A 19,771-nucleotide genomic window follows, 5' to 3' on the forward strand; every position below is an offset into this window, starting at 1 on the left:
TGTGAATCGGATGAATGGCTGTAATAAAGAAATACCAGTGGCACTAAAAAGACAACTGGAAAATTATGAGAAATAATAGGTGCCAAGGGAGTTGAAGACTCAATCCACACAAGAGCAAAGAAACTCTGTGCTCAAAGTTGGGCCACCACCTTTCTCATGTAGGATTTGCCTGGAACACCCTTCCCTGGAAGGCAACCCCCACAGACCCCAGTAGAAGCAAATACCATTGAGAGGCCACCAAGTCCGTTCAAATGAAATACTGCCCTGTGCAGCTACCAAAATTCTCTCCTCTGAAACTTGTCCCAGGTTATTTTAAGGACCTCAGCTAAGTGTTTCACCCACTTGAGAGTTTCACCCTGTGAAGTTACTTCATCAAGCAGTTCAACAGTGCAAGGAAAAGAGGGAGGGTTCAAATAAGGCATGAGAAGCAACAACATTACAAAGAATTTATCACTGCCAGCTATTCTAGAAAAACAACAAGTTTTGAGGATTTCTTTCTTTTTGTCACATGGACTTGCAGTTGGGTGGAAACTGGGTAAAACTAATGGGAAAATGTAAACAAGGAGCATTTCCTAAGCCTCTCATTAGATTCTAATTGAAACCTGAAGTAAGACTGCTAAGAGTTAGCATTGCAGGCAGCAGCTCCAGGATCTCACCTCCTGAAGGACCTTTCCAAGGGATTCCTTCTCCTTTTCCACAACTCCCTCTCTCTCTAAGCAGGCAAGTAGCTCTGACTTCTTGTAATTCTTCAGAGCCAGTAAATGAATCACCCTGTCTCTGATGGGTCATTGAGAAACAGTACTGAAAGGTCTCCGGAAGAATTTTGCAGGGTTTGTGGGCATCATTCTCTTTCTCTCAGGCACAAAATCTGGAGAGCTGTGTGGGGCTCTCCTGAGCTCTGGTATTTTCACTTCAGTAAAGAAAAAACAGGAAACGAATTGTCAAATGGGGAGTGGGAGGAAGCAAGGTAGTTGACGCAAAAGGATGTACCAAGACTGTTGAAACTCTATTTGTTCAGAATTTATGATCAGTACGAATCCAGACAGTAAAACATTAGGAAGGAACAGTCATTAAAAATGCCATGTAAAGGAGTGATACTGGAGGGGAGGTATTTATGAAAAACTCTTTATATGCATGGTGGTTTTCATATGACTTCATATGATGTCCATAAGAATGATATGGACAGTGGGATTAAATGCACCTTTGGCAAGTTTGACAACACCAGAGGCCTGGGATGCCATCCAGAGGGACATGGAGAACCTTGGCAAGTAGGGCCCTGGGAACCTCATCAGATTCAACAAGGCCAAGTGCAAAGTGCTGCATCTTTGGGGTTGGGACATGGCCTGTCCCTGCTGGGCAGGGATGCTGCGATGGGATGGGGCGGCTGGGATGAAGGTGGGGAGGACTTGGGGGTGCTGGTGGATGAGAGGCTGGGCATGAGCTGGCAACGTGTGCTGGCAGCCCAGAAAGGCAACCGTGTCCTGGGCTGCATCAGGTGAAGCGTGGCCAGCAGGTCAAGGGAGGGGATATGACGCAGCAGGCGCTGTTTTGAAACCAGGAACTCCTGCTTAGTGGCTGATGGAGACTTCATGCGTATTGGTGAGAAATCCGGGAGCTTTGTCCCTGCCATCACACACACAGAGACTGACCTTTCTTTACACGCTCCTTCAGTCTTTCAATGTAGGTCAAATTTTTAATGCCTTTCTCCACTTCCTGTTCCTTGGACCATGCCTCTCTGCTATTTGTCTGCAAACCTAATTGCACAAACATCACACACTTCAATTATTGAGAACACTGTAAACATGCCAGTTGTCGAGTGAAGACACTACTAATGTTTGAGAAGTTCAATCCAATGTGGATAGAGAAACTTCCCACAGCATTCAAACAAAACACCTCCTAAAACCATACCCCTGAGTGACTTCTAAAGAAAATTACCTGAAACCATAACCAAGCATTAAGATGAAAATTAGGTAAGAGTTCTTCACCCAGAGGGTAATCAGGCATTGGGACAGGCTCCCCACAAGGCTGCTCAGGGTACCAGGTCCACCAGAGCTCAGAAAACATTTGGACAAGTTCCACAGGCACCTGGTGGGATTCTTGGGGACACAGCTGCACTTGCATATCCTTGTGGATCCCTTCCAACTCTGATTCTGATTCTGTCTGTGACAAAGCCCAGTCCCTAACTGGTACTGCATGGAGCAGGTTGCAAAGGCACCCTGTACCCTACCAGCAACCAGACCTGTCTCACCTGAGTTTCTCTGTGCCAGCCTAAAGCCAAAGCGGCACCAAGTTCCACAATTGTCTCACGACTGCCAGTCCTCACACCCCAGTTACTGAATGTTAAATATTCCCTTAGGATCTGTGTAGACCACCACCAAGAATCACACAAATCATCATCCACATGTGAAACAGAACGTCCCCAGTGAAAAATCTGAAGTTTAGCTTTGTCTCTCCGGAAAGCCACCATGATGCTAGTTTAAAATGCTCTGCACTAGGCTAAGGCAGAGCAAGAGCTGCACTTGCAGTGGCAGGGAAGTCCCTGCAGGCAGGTGACTGCAGCCACAGCCAGGTGAGAGCCTGCTTTTCTCAGGGCAGCCGGCTGTACCTGGCTCAGCTCACTGCTGCAGGCAGCACCACTGAGTGCCTGTACGGGGAATGTGCACCTCGAGTCTGCCTGGAGCCAGGCTCCTTGGGGAAACAGCACTGAGAGCAGATTAATAACAAATGACATCGCCCAAGCACATTGTGCTTTGTGGGAAATGATGGAATCCGTGGGGAAGATGACATCAGTATCCTCCTTTCCATTTCCTTGAAAAGAACCCAACACAGTGTTTTGGCAACACTCGCTTATCAACGACCAAGACAAAAAATTAAATCAAGCAAAGTTTCCCATGCTGACCTTGTGAAATTCTCTACGCAACTTCCTCAAGGTCATTTTCTTTCAATTCCCAATTAAATTTAAAGGATAACGACAGTGCCTAGATACTCCAAAACCAAAAGCTTAGCTACCAAGGCAGTGAATTTAGGTGCATGGAGTGGTCCAAACCTTGACCTCAATGCTCCAAATTGCATCCCATCAAGCAGTATGGGAACAAGGAAGGACTGGCAGGCTTTCTCAGGGGAAAACAAACCAGTGGCTACATGCAGTGACAAGAGACTGCAAGGTTGACCTGAGGGCATACCACCTCCAGCCAAGATCTCTGAACACAAGAGATCCTCTGTCCCGAGAATATGCTGCAAAAATGAATTACCAAGTTGAAAGTCTTACAGATATTGAGCAAAATGTGAAAGGCAACCATACCTCCAAGTGGGTTATACAATTGGACATTCTGCACACTTCCATTGTGCAATGCCTCGCTGGCATTTGGCTAAAAGGAAAAAGATATTTTCTGTAAAAACTTCAGCCTACTCTCCATCACTGCTGATTAACTAGGCCCTTCTCTTTAAACAAGAGCTGTATTTGCGAAGGCTTGCTGTCACATCACTAAAAAGGGCTGCTTTGACACAGTTCTCCCTCTGCAAGCAGCTGGCTACAAAACTGCCCTGAGAGAGCAACCCTCCCTTAGCCTCTAATGCAGCCAAGCGTTCAAGTAGCAAGTCATCCTTTCCCAATTTCTAGAATTTATAGGCACAGGCTTCCCTTGAAATCAAGTGCCTGAGTACAACTGAACTGGCCAGTGTTCAGCTAACAATCCAGGTGAGAGTGGTTGACAAAAATGTAAGAATTTTGGACACGACCTGATGCTGGGATTTATTTGGTACTAAGGAAGCACATCCTGGAGTCAGCTCCAAGAAGAATTTCACCTGCATAAGGTGAATTTCGACTCTCAACAGGCATGAGAGCCCTTTCTCTTGTCCTCAGCTCTAGATGTAATTCTTTGCAGGTGTGAAATGGAAGCAGTTTATCCTAGGTTAATCAGATATTACAAAATTTGGGTTGCTCGGCTGATCTCATTTAGTACAGAATGTATTGCATTCTGCTGGAAGTTAAAATGTTCATCAGCCTAAGTACATTTTTTAATGAAAACAACTACTGCCATCCAACTGCTTCATTCCACAGGCAAAATTGCCTTAGAAAAAATCTGAAAAGCTATGATAAATGGACTGAAAGATGTGCACTAATTACCATGTGAAGGGAGACATCAATACCGAAGATAGAATATTACTTAATTGAAGAAATGATGTAATTTAGAACCAATGAAGATTCATGGCTTTGGCTGCTAAAAATGCCAAAATTTCTTTGTTTGGAAAAGCTTTGAAAATGGTGTGCATGTAGCTGGAGCTCTCCACTATGCATCACAGCTGAGAATAAAGAAATGGCTACTCCTAATAGTAAAAAATACTGTTAGAGCGTTTCCTTTCTCCTGATATGTTCAGTGAGTGCAGGGCAAACACAGAACAATGAGAAATCTATGCATTTTGACCAAGAGCCATGCCCAGAGCATGAATTTCCTGAGTGTCCCAGCATGGAGAACATCTGACTTTCACTGGCATCTCCTCAATGGCATCCCTGGGAACCACTTCCATCAGAGAACTTCCCACTTCCACTGGCACCTCCTCCGTGTCATCCCTGTGAGTCGTTTCCACCGGGGCAGCTGCCTCAAAGGGGCCCTTGGAGCACCAGTGGGGCCCCAGCCCTGCCCGACAGGTCCCGCGGGGTCAGCAGCACCTGACACCAACACCACGGCCAAGCCCCCACCCGCTGGCAACCCGCAGAGCCCGACAGCTGCCCCTCACCTGTTGGTCCTGAGACCCCCGGGTCACCCTGACGGGCATCGCAGTGCTGTTGGGGGCCCTGCGGGACGCAGTGCGGGCTGGGGCCCTGCCGAACGCTCTGGATCGTGCCCAGGCCCACAGCTCCGCCATCCCGCTCTGCCTCGGGTGCTCTGGCTCCCACACAGCCACTGATCCTGCTAAAAAATCTGCAAAATGCAAAATATTTGTTAGGAAAATGTGTTTTTTGATGTTTCTCTTTTGTGGCTTTCAAGGCTCATCAACAAGGAGGGAGATTATTCCCATGAAACAAGAAGTAGCCAACAAGCTCTAAGTGATGGCCAGGCCTTTGAAAGGCAGGTTGCTTCTTGGCTGAATTGCCTTGTGGAGGTGTAGGGCTTGACAGGCTTCAGTTTCCTCAGACACAGGGGAGGTTAGCAAGGCTTGGGAAGAAGGATGTACCACTGATGGTGGACACAAAGAATGGAGAATTTATGGGCACAAGGACATTTGGCAGAATCCCCAAGGAAAGGAACAAACTGATAAAGCCAATGCGGAAACTGTGCTGAGTCACCTCCTGCAAGGTAAAAGGCCATTCCAGCTGGGGCAGACCACGGCTATCCACTCAAGAAGCCTCTCACTAAGAAGAAGGGAGAGTCTGAGCATGCAGACTATTGAGCATGAGAAGTGAGAGGATCATTGCCCAGCAGCAGACAGAATACTAATTATGAAGACAACTAGGGAACTTGCAGTCAGTGAACACTAATTCCTTTCTTTGCTAAAATGTAGAAATACAAAGACACTCTGGTTCTTGTGGTGCTGGCTTTGTGAATTTGTCCCTGAGCCCCCCCCCCTTTCTGCACAGAACTGTAAATAATTACCTCCACTCAGTGTGTGGATCGGCCTCTTGAACAGCGTGTGCTAGAACCAACCAAGCTGGAACAACACTCGCTATCGCTCCGACACCTCTGCTCTCGACGCAGCCTCCGAAGGGTCTGACCGGTCCTGCTGTGTGCTGGTGACAATGGCCACGTGTCCTTGGAAACGGGGAGTTCCATGTTCCAGGCTGGGCGGGATGTCACTGAGGAGCGGGACGCGACACAGTCGGGGCACAGTGAATTCACAATGGGCACACGTGGGGAATGCCCTGCCTTGCCCCATGACTGACTCAGCTCATTTCCAAGTGCAGAAAGGGGTGCTCTGGCCACACCAGTTGCTGCAGCAGCTTTGCAAACCAGGGCTAATGAAGTGTTTCTGCACACAAGTGCTGCACTTGGCCCTCTCTGAGGCAAAGGAGCAGCTTAACACCCCTAACCAGGGCAGCAAGGTGCAGCCCCCCTGCCCCAGCACTGGGTGATCCTGTCATGGGCCAGTCAGTCTGTGAGGCTTCCAGCACATACACGGTCACTCAAATATTATCTCTTTGACAAAACCCCCCAGCCTTTCCTCATCCCAGTCTCCTAAAAGGAAACAAGCCAGCAGCAAGCCCAGGCCCCCATGTGCTGTGCGGGAGGAGCTGACGTGGAAAGGCCCACGCTGGCCCTGAGCACAATTACAGGCTGATAATTGTGCTGACTGCAACTGGCCGTTGGATTTACTGACACATGCAGATAAACATTTTATACTCAGTTTATGATGGTTTCATTGTCTTTTTCCCCCTACCCAAGATTATTCCTGATTTAAGCCAGCTGGCACCAAAAATAAGTGTTGTCCAGTCATTACAGGGAGAGGGAATAAGAGCATGCAGTTGAGAATGTGTTGAATATTACCATCCAAAGCACATTTTCAATGACATCTTGTATTTGTTTTCAAGACCATGTCTATACCTACCCATGTCTGATTTCCTGGCTGTCCCACTCACAAGGACAGTGCAGTTTGGGGAAAGAAAGGGAGGAAGCAATTTGTCAAACACCAGAGCCCTCACCTGTGTCCCTTTTTGGGAATGACTGGATGGTGTTGATTATGGATCCCCTGTTAGGAACTATTGGAAAAGCCTGTGTATGAATCATTAAAGGAATCCATGGAGGTGTTACACTGGACTCCAGAATGTCCAACAGCCTTTCTATATCTTTTAAAGCTTATTGGTGACAACCCCTGCTCTGCAGTTACCAGATTTGACTGACCCCTTTGCACTGCTCATACGGGAGTGCCTTTGCCTTGCACAGGAACTCCATATTTAGCTCTAAGAATGAAGGAATGAAGGAAGTAACCCTGTGGCATTTTGAGCCTATTTCTCAAAAAACATCTAAACAATGTACTAGAGGGATGACCAATGCACCTCAGAGCAGGAGCCACCATGGTCCTGATTGAGAGAATGTACTTGAAAATAAATGGGGAAAAAAAGTGACCGTTTATGTGCCACACATGGTTTTGTCTGGTGTAGAGCAAAAAGGAGGTCACTGGTTATCCCTGAGCAGAATCTGAAAGTAACAGGTGGTACTCCTGGAACAAAAGACCTTAAGACCCAGGCCCCTCAAAAACTTTCTTTGTCCTTGCTGCCTAGAGTGTGCCTGGAGTGACATGTGGGTCACCTTCCTGCCAGTTCAGTATGTGCAGGGCAGAGGGGGGAATGTCAATAAGCGATCGGTTGTCCCGAAGTCCCTTTTGCCGGGGCAGATGCCATGGGGGTCTCTCACCCAGAGAAAGAGCCAGGACCCGCAGGGCAGATCCTGTGTCCTGGATCCGGCCAGGACAGGGGTAATTTTTGCAGCAGCCAGGAGGAGCACGGCCAGGACCTTGGGGTAACTGACTATCACCTGCCACGTGGCAGGGGGAAATGGAAGGGATTTGTTCTTTTCTTTCTTTTCTTTCTTTTCCTTTTTTTTTTTTTTAAACAAAGTATTTTCCCATTCTTTCTATTAGAAACCATTAACATTTTGTAATAGCCTTTCCTTGCAACCATAACCATTCCAGTATTCTGCATTTCCTTACTTTTTAAAAGTTACTTTCTCCAAACAGAATCTTTGCAAGCTCTCTTTGAACCCAAAACTGGTGGTACACCTGCTCCAGCTCCTGTTCCTGCTCCTGAGGGTAAGTCTGCTTTTCAAGCAATTGCAGTCACTGGGATGTGGGTCCCCAGCCAGCGTCTCCCTTCATGCTGCACGGCTTCTGTAGGCAAACAACACTTAAATATAAACATCAGGCGTAGGAATGTGCCCCCTGTTGACGGAGTAAACAAGTTACCCCTTGTCTCCTCAAAAAGGAAAAAAGCCCAGAAGGTTCTCTCCTCAGTTTGGTTAAAAGACACCTCATAGGACCTTGGGAACTTCACCTCAAACTTAAGGATAGCTAATTGGACAGGAGCCAAAAAGTCCCACCTAAGCAATTCCCTAGAAAAAGAAGAGAACAAAACAGTTCATCGCTTTTGTGAAGTGTTTTAGCAGGAGCAAGAACCTCTTGCCCTGGCTCGGGTTTTCTCGGTAAAGAGCTTTTTTATTTTGCCTTTTATTAAAACTTTTTGTTTCCAACACTGTCACAGGAGCCATCCTGCTTCTTTATGCCACCTGAGGTAGCTGAGCTACCAAGGGTATAATGCTTATCTCTGAGAGCTTAGGAGACCTGGCTTGAAGAGAAAAAGCATTAATAAGGGAACATTAAAACTAGTGCTAAGAGAAACGTTTTGTGAGACTTTTTTCAGAAGAGAAAGGGGATGGTAAAAGCTAGCACAGGGCTTAAAATTACTACAGTAATGTTTTGTTTTGTTTTTTTTTCTATTAGTCCCTATTTCCTTGGATATATTTGGTTTTAGTTTGGGTTTGGTAACTTTGTTGGTTGAATTCTTTTTGTTTTGGGGAGTGATGGTGGTGGATGAGTGCATGTTTGGTTTATGGCTGTTTTTTGGTTGTTCTTTATTTTACTATTTCATATATCTTTCTTTGTTAGTTATTTTTTTAACGAAAGATTTTTCCTTCCTTTATGTTATAAACCAATATTTGTAACAGCCTTTCTTTGCAACTACAACCATTTCAGTGTTGAGCAGTTCCTTGTTTCTTAAAATGAAAACATTTTTTAGATTGAAAAATACTTTCTGGGGATAGAATCTTTTTGGGGTTGAATTGGACACCAAGTAGCCAGAGCACCTCCTGCACATGCTCGTGACAGTGATGGTAAGTCGCATTTTCAAGCAATTGTGGTCACTTGGATGTGGTTCCAAGACAGCATCTCCCTCCATGCTGCACGGCTTCTGTAGGCAAATACAGCAGTACTTACATGTCAACATAATGGAGCAATACAGAAGCAAACAGAAGCTTATGAGCCATTTTTCAGAAGAGAAAGGGGATGGTGAAAGCTAACACAGGGATTAAAACACAGTGATTTCTATGCAACAGGGTTAATAAAGGATTGACCCAAATTTGTAGAGTGCGCGGGACTCCAGGACGGTTTGGAGGGATGAGAGATCTCTGAAGTCAGGTCTTAGAAGATGTGGTTTATTAAAAGGGGTGAAAGGCCCTGCTTGGAGTTGCCAGGCACAACTCGTGGCAGGCCCAGGGAGAGAGGGAGAGGGAGAGAGAGGGAACAAGGGTTCCAGGTGAGGGTCCCAGGGGAAGGTCCAAGAGAGCGGCCGGTCCCTCGGGCACACCTTATCAGGGGGCTTCAAGGTGGGCTAGAACAGGACTTGGGCCAATGGGGTCCCAGATCTCTGATACTTCAGGGGAGGGTCACAGGTGTGGGATGAACCATACATTGGGGGTGAGACAGAGCATTCCATTTGACCTTTGGACCCATCTGCAGGTAAAGGGCATTGTTTAATCAGAAGGGGGGATTGCTTTCAACCTGGCTATACTATTGCTTTCTAGTTATTCAGTAATCAAGGTTTGCTATTTCAAATCTAGTTCTCATCTCAATGTCTGGATTTTCCAAATCTTTTGCCAGGCAATCATAGTTATAAGGTTTTCCTATTTCATCTTCCCCAACACAAATTAACAAGAGGGATATTTGTTAGAGCTACCATTACTGATCACACACTTTAAGCAACCTGTACCATCAAGCCCAAAGCTAATATGGCTCCGTGTTAAATATTCCTGATGGATTACACATCCTTGCGTGAAGATGGAATTAGGATTTACAGCCAGTATTTATGCATATACAAGCATTGTGCAAGAACATTGCAGATTCCAAATGGAAACTAAATATCACCTGCACAGGGTAAACGCTGCAATAACATGAGTACACTTTTCCCATCAGGTTCACAGGCAGCTCAACCAATTCTCTGCTTGCAAATAATCTCTTCTGGCATCTTTTGGGGCCCTAAACCAGGAATGTCACACCTAAATACTGTGGGACCATGAAAATTCCTCCAGATACAAACCAGTCTCCAGGTGACACAAGTGACTACGGCAGCCTCCAATAATGTAGCGGGACCCAGGTTTGCTGTGTTCTCTTTGTCATCGTGGGTTTGTAATTCAGACTCACAGAGGGGCTTGAGTTGGAAGGGACCTTAAAGACCCTCGAGATCCAGCCCCCTCTGCCACGGACAGGGACGCCTTCCACTGGAGCAGGTGACTCAGAGCCCCTCCAAACTGTGGCAAATACGCAAGGACCCCTTTTTCTCTGTTTTGAAGGTCAGCTTTCCATGCTCACATTCACAGATGGCTCCAGTCTCACACAGAGCATTGCTGGCTGGTCACTCTTATCTCCACAGCCCAGTAGAGATCCTATTTTGGATGGCTCTCACTGCTCCCAAGGCCCCAGGGAGCAGCCACTGCCTCTCCTCTGTCACCCGAGGACACAAGGAAAAACATTGCACTCAGCTTTGGTCACAATGAAGAGACTAATTTATTTCTTCTGACTCCAATCATTTCTAGTTTTCAAAAGGTGCCAGTGGATTGGAGGGTGAACGTGCCACCTCTCCAATGACACTGGACAAACTACCAGTCTATCAAATTTCTCTGCCTCTATGAAGGAATGCAAAACAAGAGGTTGTTTACAGCAAGTTGCGTGAGAAAATTCTCTACAAGAATGTAAACTCAGAAGGCTTTAGAAAATCCTGAGAAATCAAGGCAACACTCCTCCATCTGCTTTCCCTTCCAGGATCAGTGATTTCCTGCCGCTTCCTCCATGTCTGACACAATTGAAGAGATAAGGGGCTGAGGATGCAGCTTCTGGCAGAGAGTTGATAACACTCAGCTGAGTATTTTATTCTCCTGCCACTGAGCTGTCAGGCTGCTTACACAAAAAAAATCCTCCTGGTGTGGAAAGGGGCTGGTGTGAGCAGCAGGAATTGTTGCTGGCTGGAACATTTCAAAGAGCTGGACAAAAGAAGCATTTTGTGGAAGGCCACCAGCTGCCCTCTGTCAGCAGCACAAGGTGTGAGGTCCCCCTTGAAGGCCATCCCTGCACAAGGACAGCCTGGCCTCCTCCAGTACCCAGAACACCTTTCAGGCTTTCGGGCTGGCCTCGTCCCTCACTCTGGAGAAGCAGGTTGCTGTTGGAACTCTCATAGCCACAGCTCCCGGCTGGATTGCCGTGTCTTACCACAGACAGCCCTGGAGACAACAGTACAGACAGGCTCCATCTGCAATAAAAGGGGACTTGGTTCCAGCTTTTCCCTTGGACCAGCGTGCAGCAAGCACACCTGGGCCTCATTCAGGTCTGTGTGGGCTGGTAGTCAGCTTCGGCTGGGAATTTAAAGCTTTTACCCTACTTTCCACAATAAAGAATGGAGCAAACCCAGCTGCACCAAAACCCAAATTTCACTCTAACAATCACAATTTTCATTTTCCTCTATTCAAGCCTTGAAGAAAACAAACTTTACTTGAGTGAGCTGGAGGCACAGTGTCCTCCAAGATCATTCTTGAGTAGGACAACATTCCAGGGGAAGCCTGGCAAAGCCAGAGTTTACTGATGCTCAGGAAGCTTTGCAAAAGCTTCCACCTGCAGTGCTCTTGCACCCTCCTGAGCTCCTGGAGCCCTCAGTCACCCCAGGCACAGTTTGGACAGCAAGGGGATGGTTCCGTTTGGGACATGTGGGGACAGGAGGAGGGAAGACTTTGCAAACACTGTCACGAGGGCAGGGCTCTTTTCCTTTATGGTGCCAAGTGGTAGCACATAATCTTGGAGTTAATGTCAGGTGCTGAGGGGCACAAATTCTCAATGAGAAGGACAGAGTGTCTCCACTCGCACAGCAAGGTAAGTGAAGAGGAAAGCACAATCTATCTTTCATGGGAGGAGTTCAGTTTTTAACAAAATATTTTTGCAGGAGACGTGCCTAGGCAGCGGTGATTGAGAGCATTTTATCAGACTCACAGAGCATCCCCACATCTGCTTTGCCACATTTGCTCTCTTTTTTTCATGGTGAATGATTTCTGCTGCCAGGGTGGCTCCTGCTCGGAGTTCTACTCCCAGTGGAGTCCCGGAGTCTCCTCAGCAGGCCTTTGCAGCGAGTTCTGAGCCAACGCGTGGCTCTGCTGCCATCCCAAATCTGCCCTTCCCTTGCCCAGCCTGAGTGCAAGTGGGGCATGTGCTGGGCATGGCTGGAGATTTTCATGGCCAAAATCCTCCTGCATTTACATCTGCTCGTGGCTCTGGGTGGCACAAATCACAAAACACCCACTGCAGTTGACAAATGGCATTTCCTGCAGATTGCTACAGCCGCACTGCTGATCGACAAACACACGAGAATCCATTTCATCCATTGGAAAATGTCATTTATTACAAATTGCTACACCCACACTGACAATACAGAACTATACAAATCTCAATTTAGGTTAAAACCAGGAATTTATTAGATTATTACAACCAGTCTAGGTAAAAATATACAAATACCAACTTCAGTTAATAAAACTTAATTTATTGCCAACCTCTACAGCAACTAACTATACACAAAGGTTAATTACGTGTTTAACAACTTAATTTATTACATATTTCTACAAGTGTAGAGCCCATATAGAAATACAGAAATATGCATACCCTCTCTAAATAGCCCTACACTAAGAATTCAATCAATAGACTTATACAATGCCCTCCATCCATCTTAAAATAAAATTAAATACATATGTACACGCACATATATATAAATGCACATACAAGTATAACAGTCTACAGATGTAAATATAAACATCACATGCTACATACAACAGACATACATACATATATATATATCAATAGATATAGAAACCAAACCTGTCTATAAATATACAAATATCACTGTTCTAAGGTAAATACCCATCCAACTGCATCAACACAAACATAACTGCAACATAACTTAAAACAGAACAGCAAGCAGAGGGATCCCAGCTGCCCCATCTTCAAAGCCTATCCCTCGGGCTCTTCCTCCCGTGCAGAGCAGCTCTCCTGGACAGGGACGGCAGATGGCACAGCTGGGAAGCAAAGGGAGCACTGAGTCAGTATGGGGACGTTTTCCTTGGCAGCAGCTGCACTTCCATCAGGGAAGGGAAGATCTCAGAGCCTCCCCAGGAGGGTCAGAAAGAAAAAGCAGCCGAGCAGGCCAGGCTGTGGTGAGCGCAGCCGCGGCGGGACTGTCCTGCAGCCCCGGCAGCCCGGCACAGCCGGCACAGCTCCCGGGCCCTGCCGGCACAGCTGCCTTGCCCAAGGACAGCCCCTGTGCCGGCCGGGGCAGCTGCGCTGAGCAGCCCCAGCACGGGACGGGCCCGCTGCTGCCCCGCCGGGCAGTGCCCACGGCCACAGCCCACGCCACCCTCAGCCCCACCCTGCCTCCCCGGCCCTGTGGCCTCACCCGGGCTCTCTCCAGCGTGGCAGCAGCAGGTCCCCGTTCCCTGCTCTTGCTGCTGGCCTTCAGCTTCTCCCTGCTGGCTCCCGTCAGTCTCCGGCTGTCCTCAAGGTCTCCACTGCAGCTGTGGCAAAAGCGGAGGCTCTGCAACTGGTTCCAAGGCCTGGCAGAGCTGCAGTCCCGGAGCCCTCTGTGCTCCCTGCCGGCCCCCTCCATCCCCTCAGCCCCGCCATGCTCTCGGCAAAGCCCAGCCCCCTTCAGTTTCTTCAGCCCCTCACAGTCCTCTCAGCCCCTCAGTCCCTTCTGACCCATCCCGTCCCCCTAGACCCGCCACCCCTCGGCCTGTGCCACTTCCCTGTCACCTCAGTGCCACCATCGCCCTCGGCTGCCCCACAGCCCTCAGCCCCAGCAGCACCTCAGGGTCACCGTCCCTTCAGCGTCACCGCCCCCTCAGCCCCCTCAGTCTCACCGTCCTTCAGCAGCTCCTCAGGGGACAGTGCCTGGGGCCACCGGCAGCTCCCACCGCTCCAGGGACACCTGGGGCTGGAACTGCTGCTCCGCCCGGCCCGGCCGCCAGCTCGGACCCAGCACAGGGAGAGGGGACACAGGGGGCACGGGGGAAAAGCAAGAGGTGAGGGAGGATGCAGAGCAGGGGAAGAGGTTAAAAAGAGGCCTACACCTATACAGATATCAATCTATGTAACTAAACCCCCACATATCAATATAAATATGCCTATCTACAAATATAACTATAGATATGTAAATGTAACTATATGCATGTATAAGTGCAACTATGGACATCTACAACTATAACTGCACATTGAAAAATATAAATATATACACCTAAAACTAAAAATAAATTAACTAGACAAATCTCTGTCTACATAGATAGATAAATGTAACTACATAAATCTATAAATACAACTACATATATCAATAAATAGAACTATACACATCTATAAATATAACTAGAGACAGAGGAATTCTACCTGCCCAATGGTCACAGGCTCTCCCTCTGTCTCTTCCTGGCACACAGGGCAGCCCTCCTGGACACGTTGATCACACGGGATCTGGGAAGCAAAGGGAACACTGAGACAATCCTGGCCCTTGTGCAAGTGTCCCTTGAGCACCAATTGTCCTTCTATCAGGGACATTAAAAGATGGCCTGAAAGGCAGACTCTCACTTGGCAATTTGAAGCCTGCTCTATAAAGAACAGGGATCCTTCCAAGTTTTCAAAACGGAACTGTGTAAAGTATTTAAGAATCCTAATAATGTCTCAGCACCCACAGTGCAAATGGCACCCACGAGAGTTTGAAACACAGACAGTCCCAGTGACAGAGAGACCACAGTCCTCACTGAAATGGCTGAAGGCTGCTGGGGGCTGAGGTATGAACCAGACTGGGACACCCAGCTTGGTGGCACAACTCCCACAAGGTCAGGTTTATTCCCTGCTCTCTTGCCACAGCAGAGGACTCAGTGCCCAAGCCTCTGGCGAAGCGTGGAGGGCAGGGCTCGGGCAGGTTGTGCATGTGCCTTTGAACTAAAGGCACCAGGAAGCACCAACCCTGCAGACAAGAGCTCAACTCTTCTCGTCTCCCTTCCTGCCAGAGGCAGGCTCAGAGCAGCCGTCTCACACCTCTCTAAACCAATGGGGGCTCTGTCCTTACCAGGCTCCTCGGGCTCTGGGGAACTGTTCTCGCAGCTCTCGGTGCCAGATGAAGTTTCCTCTGCTGCAGCCCGGTTCACAGGCTCCCCTCCTGAAGACTCAGGGGCAACATTCATATTGCCCTTGAAAGAACAAGAGAAAAAAAGAAAACTAATGATCATTCAGTATTTTGCTGGAATCACATCAAGGATACGGTTACTCTCCTTCTCCATGTAACAGCATTCCAAAGCTTTCAGCCCAGCCTCTTCCATTCCCCTCCAATGGGTTACCTGAGCAGAGGGAGACCTTTCAGGCAGGGATCTCCTGATCTCCCGGATCATTTGCTCGACGGCAAAGCCAAGATCCACTGGTGGCAATTGCTCTTCACCAGGTGCATTCCAGGCTGAGCCGGAGGCTGTCGATGCTGCACAACCTGCACTGCCAGGTGGAGCGCTGGGGGCTGAAGTGCCCGAGGTGGCTGCAAGAATCCAAAGACATTGGTCACACTCCACAACGTGGCTCTGGGACACAGATCTCTGTTGCTGCCTTGGATCAAACATCACAGGAAGCAGGCAGGAAAACCAGGCAGAGAATCTTTTGCCTTTCTAGGTGCCCCTTCTAAATAAGCTTGAGAATTTCGGGCTGAGAATGACAAAGCCTTGTGGAAAAATACTTCAAACAGTCACTTTTCATGACCTTTTGGGGAAAAGCAAGGCTACAACTCTTTTCCTACCTCGCGGGTCGTGGGCTGGGGGCTGCTGCTCCCTGTGGAGCTGCTGGAAGCTGCAGGGCTGGATCCTGAGCACCTCCCGGTCGATCGGAGGCAGCTGCCCCCCGTAGAGCTGCTGGAAGCGGCTGCGAGGCCCCTCCCGCCCGAGCGGCAGCAGCGGCTCACCGTAGAAACCGAAGAAGCCGCAGGGCGGGATGCGCAGCACCTCCCGCTCGGCGGGCGGCGGCCGCTCCCCATAGAGCTCCTGGAAGCGGCTCGGCCCCTCCCGCCGGGCCGGCACCGGCCGGTCCCTGTGCAGCAGGTGGAAGCCGCAGGGCGGGCGCCGGGCGAGCAGCGGCCGCTGCCCGGGGGGCGGCTGGAAGCGGCCAGGCCGGGGGCTGCGCAGCTCCCGCCCGTCCGGCAGCGTCCGCTCCCTGTGCAGCAGCAGGAAGCCGCTGGGCGGGCGCCCGGGCGGCAGCGGCGGCCGCTCCCTGGAGAGCGGCTTGAAGCGGCTGCGCCCGTCCCGCCCGTGCGGCAGCGGCCGCGCCCCGGGGAGCTGCTGGGAGCCGCGGGGCGGGCGCCTGCGGCCCTCCCGCCCCGCCGCCGGCCGCTGCCTGTTGGCCGCGCTCCGGCGCCTGATGCGGAGCAGGAGGTCGGGGCGGTCGCGGCGAAAGCAGGGGTTGCTGTAGTGGAGCCAAGCCCCGGCTTCGCCCGGCGCAGCTGAGCCAACCCGGCCCGGCACCCTGCGGAAGCCGTAGCGGTAGAGCTGGCGCACGAAGCTGCGGAACTGCGTGGCCCTGAAGGTGTGCGGGGCCGGGCCCCGGGCGTCGCCCGGGCTGAGCAGCTCCCGCTCGAAGAGGGAGCGGTCGATGAGCAGCCCCCGGGCCCGGCTGTCCCAGCGCACGGAGCGGACGCGGGGGCTGTTCGCCAGGCGCCACAGCTTGGCGGGGAAGGCGCTGGCTCTGAGCCCGGCGGGCAGCGGCAGCTCCGCCATGGCGCCGCTCGCCGGCTGTCGCCACAACGGCCCCGGCGCAACGGCCGCGGCTGCGCCGGCGGCGCGCGGCCTGAGGGGGGCGCTGCGCTCGGGCCCGCGCGCGCCCAGCCGCACTGGGCGGGGCCGTGCCTGGGCTGTTCTTGTCAGGGGCAGTTCAAAGGCTGCAGGCGCATTGAGGAAGACATTCTACCTATTTGCATCTCCAACCTTTGAAAAGCCCTTGTGTATGAAAAGCTCTGCATCAGCACTAAAAGCTGGTCACAGTGAGACCCAGACGAATTAGCCTCAAGAGCTGCTCTTTGTTCTCTGATTCTGTGTGTCTGCTCCTTCCAGTGCAGGAACACGGGGAAGAGAAATTAGGATGTAAAACAAAGAAGTGGGATCCACAGGCCTGCACCTTGGTAGGTATAATAGATCTGGGATGTCCCCACATTCCTGACAAACTTGATGGGCAAGGCACTGAGGTCACTTTCATTGCCTTCCCTTCCCCTGCCTCCCCCCTTCAGATAATCAGTTTTCTAGAAAGAGCTTTTTCTTTGTGTAGCATCTGGTACCTCACAACCTCCAACGTGACTTGTTTAGAACACGTGAATATTGCTCCTATCATCAAAACACTAGGAAAGAAGTATTTCAGGCCAATTTTGTAAGTATTTTTATCAAGGCTTTTATATTCTTATCTCTACACACGAGCCCAGAAACATATTATAAAAAAAAAATTAAAATGTTAGTCATATCTTAAACAAAAATGTTTTGCTTCAAAGCTCCAAACACCAAATCCTTCAACAAATCAGACTTCATCTAAAAGCAAAAATAGAAATGGAAAACTGTCAACCACCTAATAACTACTATTAAGCAAGTATTATTTCTGGTGGCTGTCTGAGGAGTTTCTCCCATGTCAACTGCAAAATACGGATTGCTCTGAATTAGTGCATCACCAACTGTGCCTTTTCCCAAAAGACTCAACTTACTGCTGCCCAACAAAGACATGCTATTTTCTCCTTCAGCCACTGCTCCAGCCTGATCCCCTGGGGACAAGAGATTGCTGTGGGTTTCTGTGGGAAGGGGAGTGGCACAGGCACATCAGTGCCTGCAGACTGTGGCAGAGGGGAGGATCTGCTGTGACAGCAGGTGCACGGGAGACTGGAGAAGAGGTTTTTTCTTTCTTGTCTAAGACACTGAATTTAGAGAATGTTTTCATAAAGAATACTGTCACCGCTTTACTTTTTTTACCCCAATACTTACTAGTCCTGATAAATGTTAATTATTTCCATACATTCTGTTTCTCGGTGGTTTAATTAAAAGCACAGAGAAACTCAGTTCTTTCAGAAATGAGCTTGAAATAAGCTGTTACTTTAGAACAAACCCAAAATGTGCATTGTTTGTAAGTGTTAAAATTATGTCCACCGACAGAAACTCAGTCACTTCCAAAGTGAGCTTGTAATAAGCTTTTGTTTTAAAACAAAACCAAGACTTTTTTCTTGCTAAGGGAGAACAGGAGTTTCCCAAACTCCTCCGTGGAACTAATACAAATTGTTTGAAGTATCCATTTCCTGCCAGGAGCAGAGGGATGCCAACCTGGGCAGAGTTCACACAAAGCTCATTTCAGTAGAAAGGTGATACAAGAGTGACTGGGGACAGACAGAGGGGCTTTGCAGCTCTGCTGGGGCTGCAAAGTTCAGGCTGCTGTTCACAGCTGTAAAAGGAACTCCTGCTGCTCTAGCCAAGGGGTTTGAAGATGCAGACAGTTGTCAGGGTCTGTCCGAAAATCCCTCATGTTTGCCTCACGACTGTCTCCAAGGACTGAGACCCCAGACCCTGAAAAGTAGCTCTAGCCTGGCTGAGGTGGAAAGTCTGCCCAGCCTTAAGGACTGGTATGCAATGCCATGGGAACTCAGTGCGAGAACAATGGACTGGTCATGGTGGACTGAGCCCTAATCAGTTCGTCCTGTACCCGCGGTCCTGTACTCTTGGTCCTGCACTGACGCGATGGTTACAACTGGTTCCCAAAACAACGAGTCCACACCCACCGTGTAGCCAGGAGAGCTGCTGCTTTGGCCAGATGCCACCCGCTTTGAGGAACCCTATAAAAGACTGAAGGAGTTTTGAGGACTTTGTCTGGACCCCACCTGGAGAAGACAGCCTATGAGCATCTCGTCAAGCTCCGAGGGCCTCGTCTCTTCAGACTGGTAGCTATAATCCCCTTCCCCTCTTTCTCTATCTTTCACTCTATCTCTTTATTTCTCTCCCACTATCGCAGTTGTTGGCACTAAATAAAAGTGCATTTTTGTTTAAGCAAAGTGTTGTGTCCCCTGCTGTGTCTTTTGTGCTTTGAGATCTCCAAAAAGAACCTATCAGGGACCCTGCATGCACTTGCGGACCCTGACATTAAATTGGCGTAGTCGGCAGGATCTTGGTAGACAGATTAAGGGTTGCGGGTTGTATGTCGTTTGTAACAGGGGAAGGACCCTCGCTTCAGCCGCACCTAGCACGCCACGTCCAGTGAGCGCTGTCTAGAAAGCAAGGGGGGCGAGTGGAATTTCCCACAAACTGCATACACCCAGGTGAAAAGCATCCCCTGTCTTCAGGATTTTTAAGCAGATCTCACTTGTACAAAAGATGGGACTTTGTTGTTTTATTTTGTGTGTGTGTTTTTGAGCTGTTTGGTGCAGTTGAGGAGACAACTATTTGTAACTAAGGAGTACCTCCCAAGCAGTTTTGGTGCCCTCACCCACTCCAGGGAAGCGAAGGGAAACAGTTTTAGCTGTGCTTGTGTGTAACTTAAGAGTACCTCCCTGAAAGTGGTTTTGGTCCCTTCACAAAATGAGTGATAACCTCAATGATAAAACTAAAGCTGGATTTTATGCTTTGCTAGCTAAGCACAATGCCAAACCTTCTCCAGGAGGAGAGGAATGGGCACAAAGTAACTGGTTTAATTTGGATAATGTGGTTGATAGAGTATGTGCTTTACAACATGATACAAAATTCAAACTGGGCAAAAATAAAACCATCTTGTGCTCAGT

The sequence above is a fragment of the Anomalospiza imberbis genome, chromosome 31 (assembly GCF_031753505.1).
Source record: "Anomalospiza imberbis isolate Cuckoo-Finch-1a 21T00152 chromosome 31, ASM3175350v1, whole genome shotgun sequence".
In the NCBI taxonomy this organism is placed as follows: Eukaryota; Metazoa; Chordata; class Aves; order Passeriformes; family Viduidae; genus Anomalospiza; species Anomalospiza imberbis.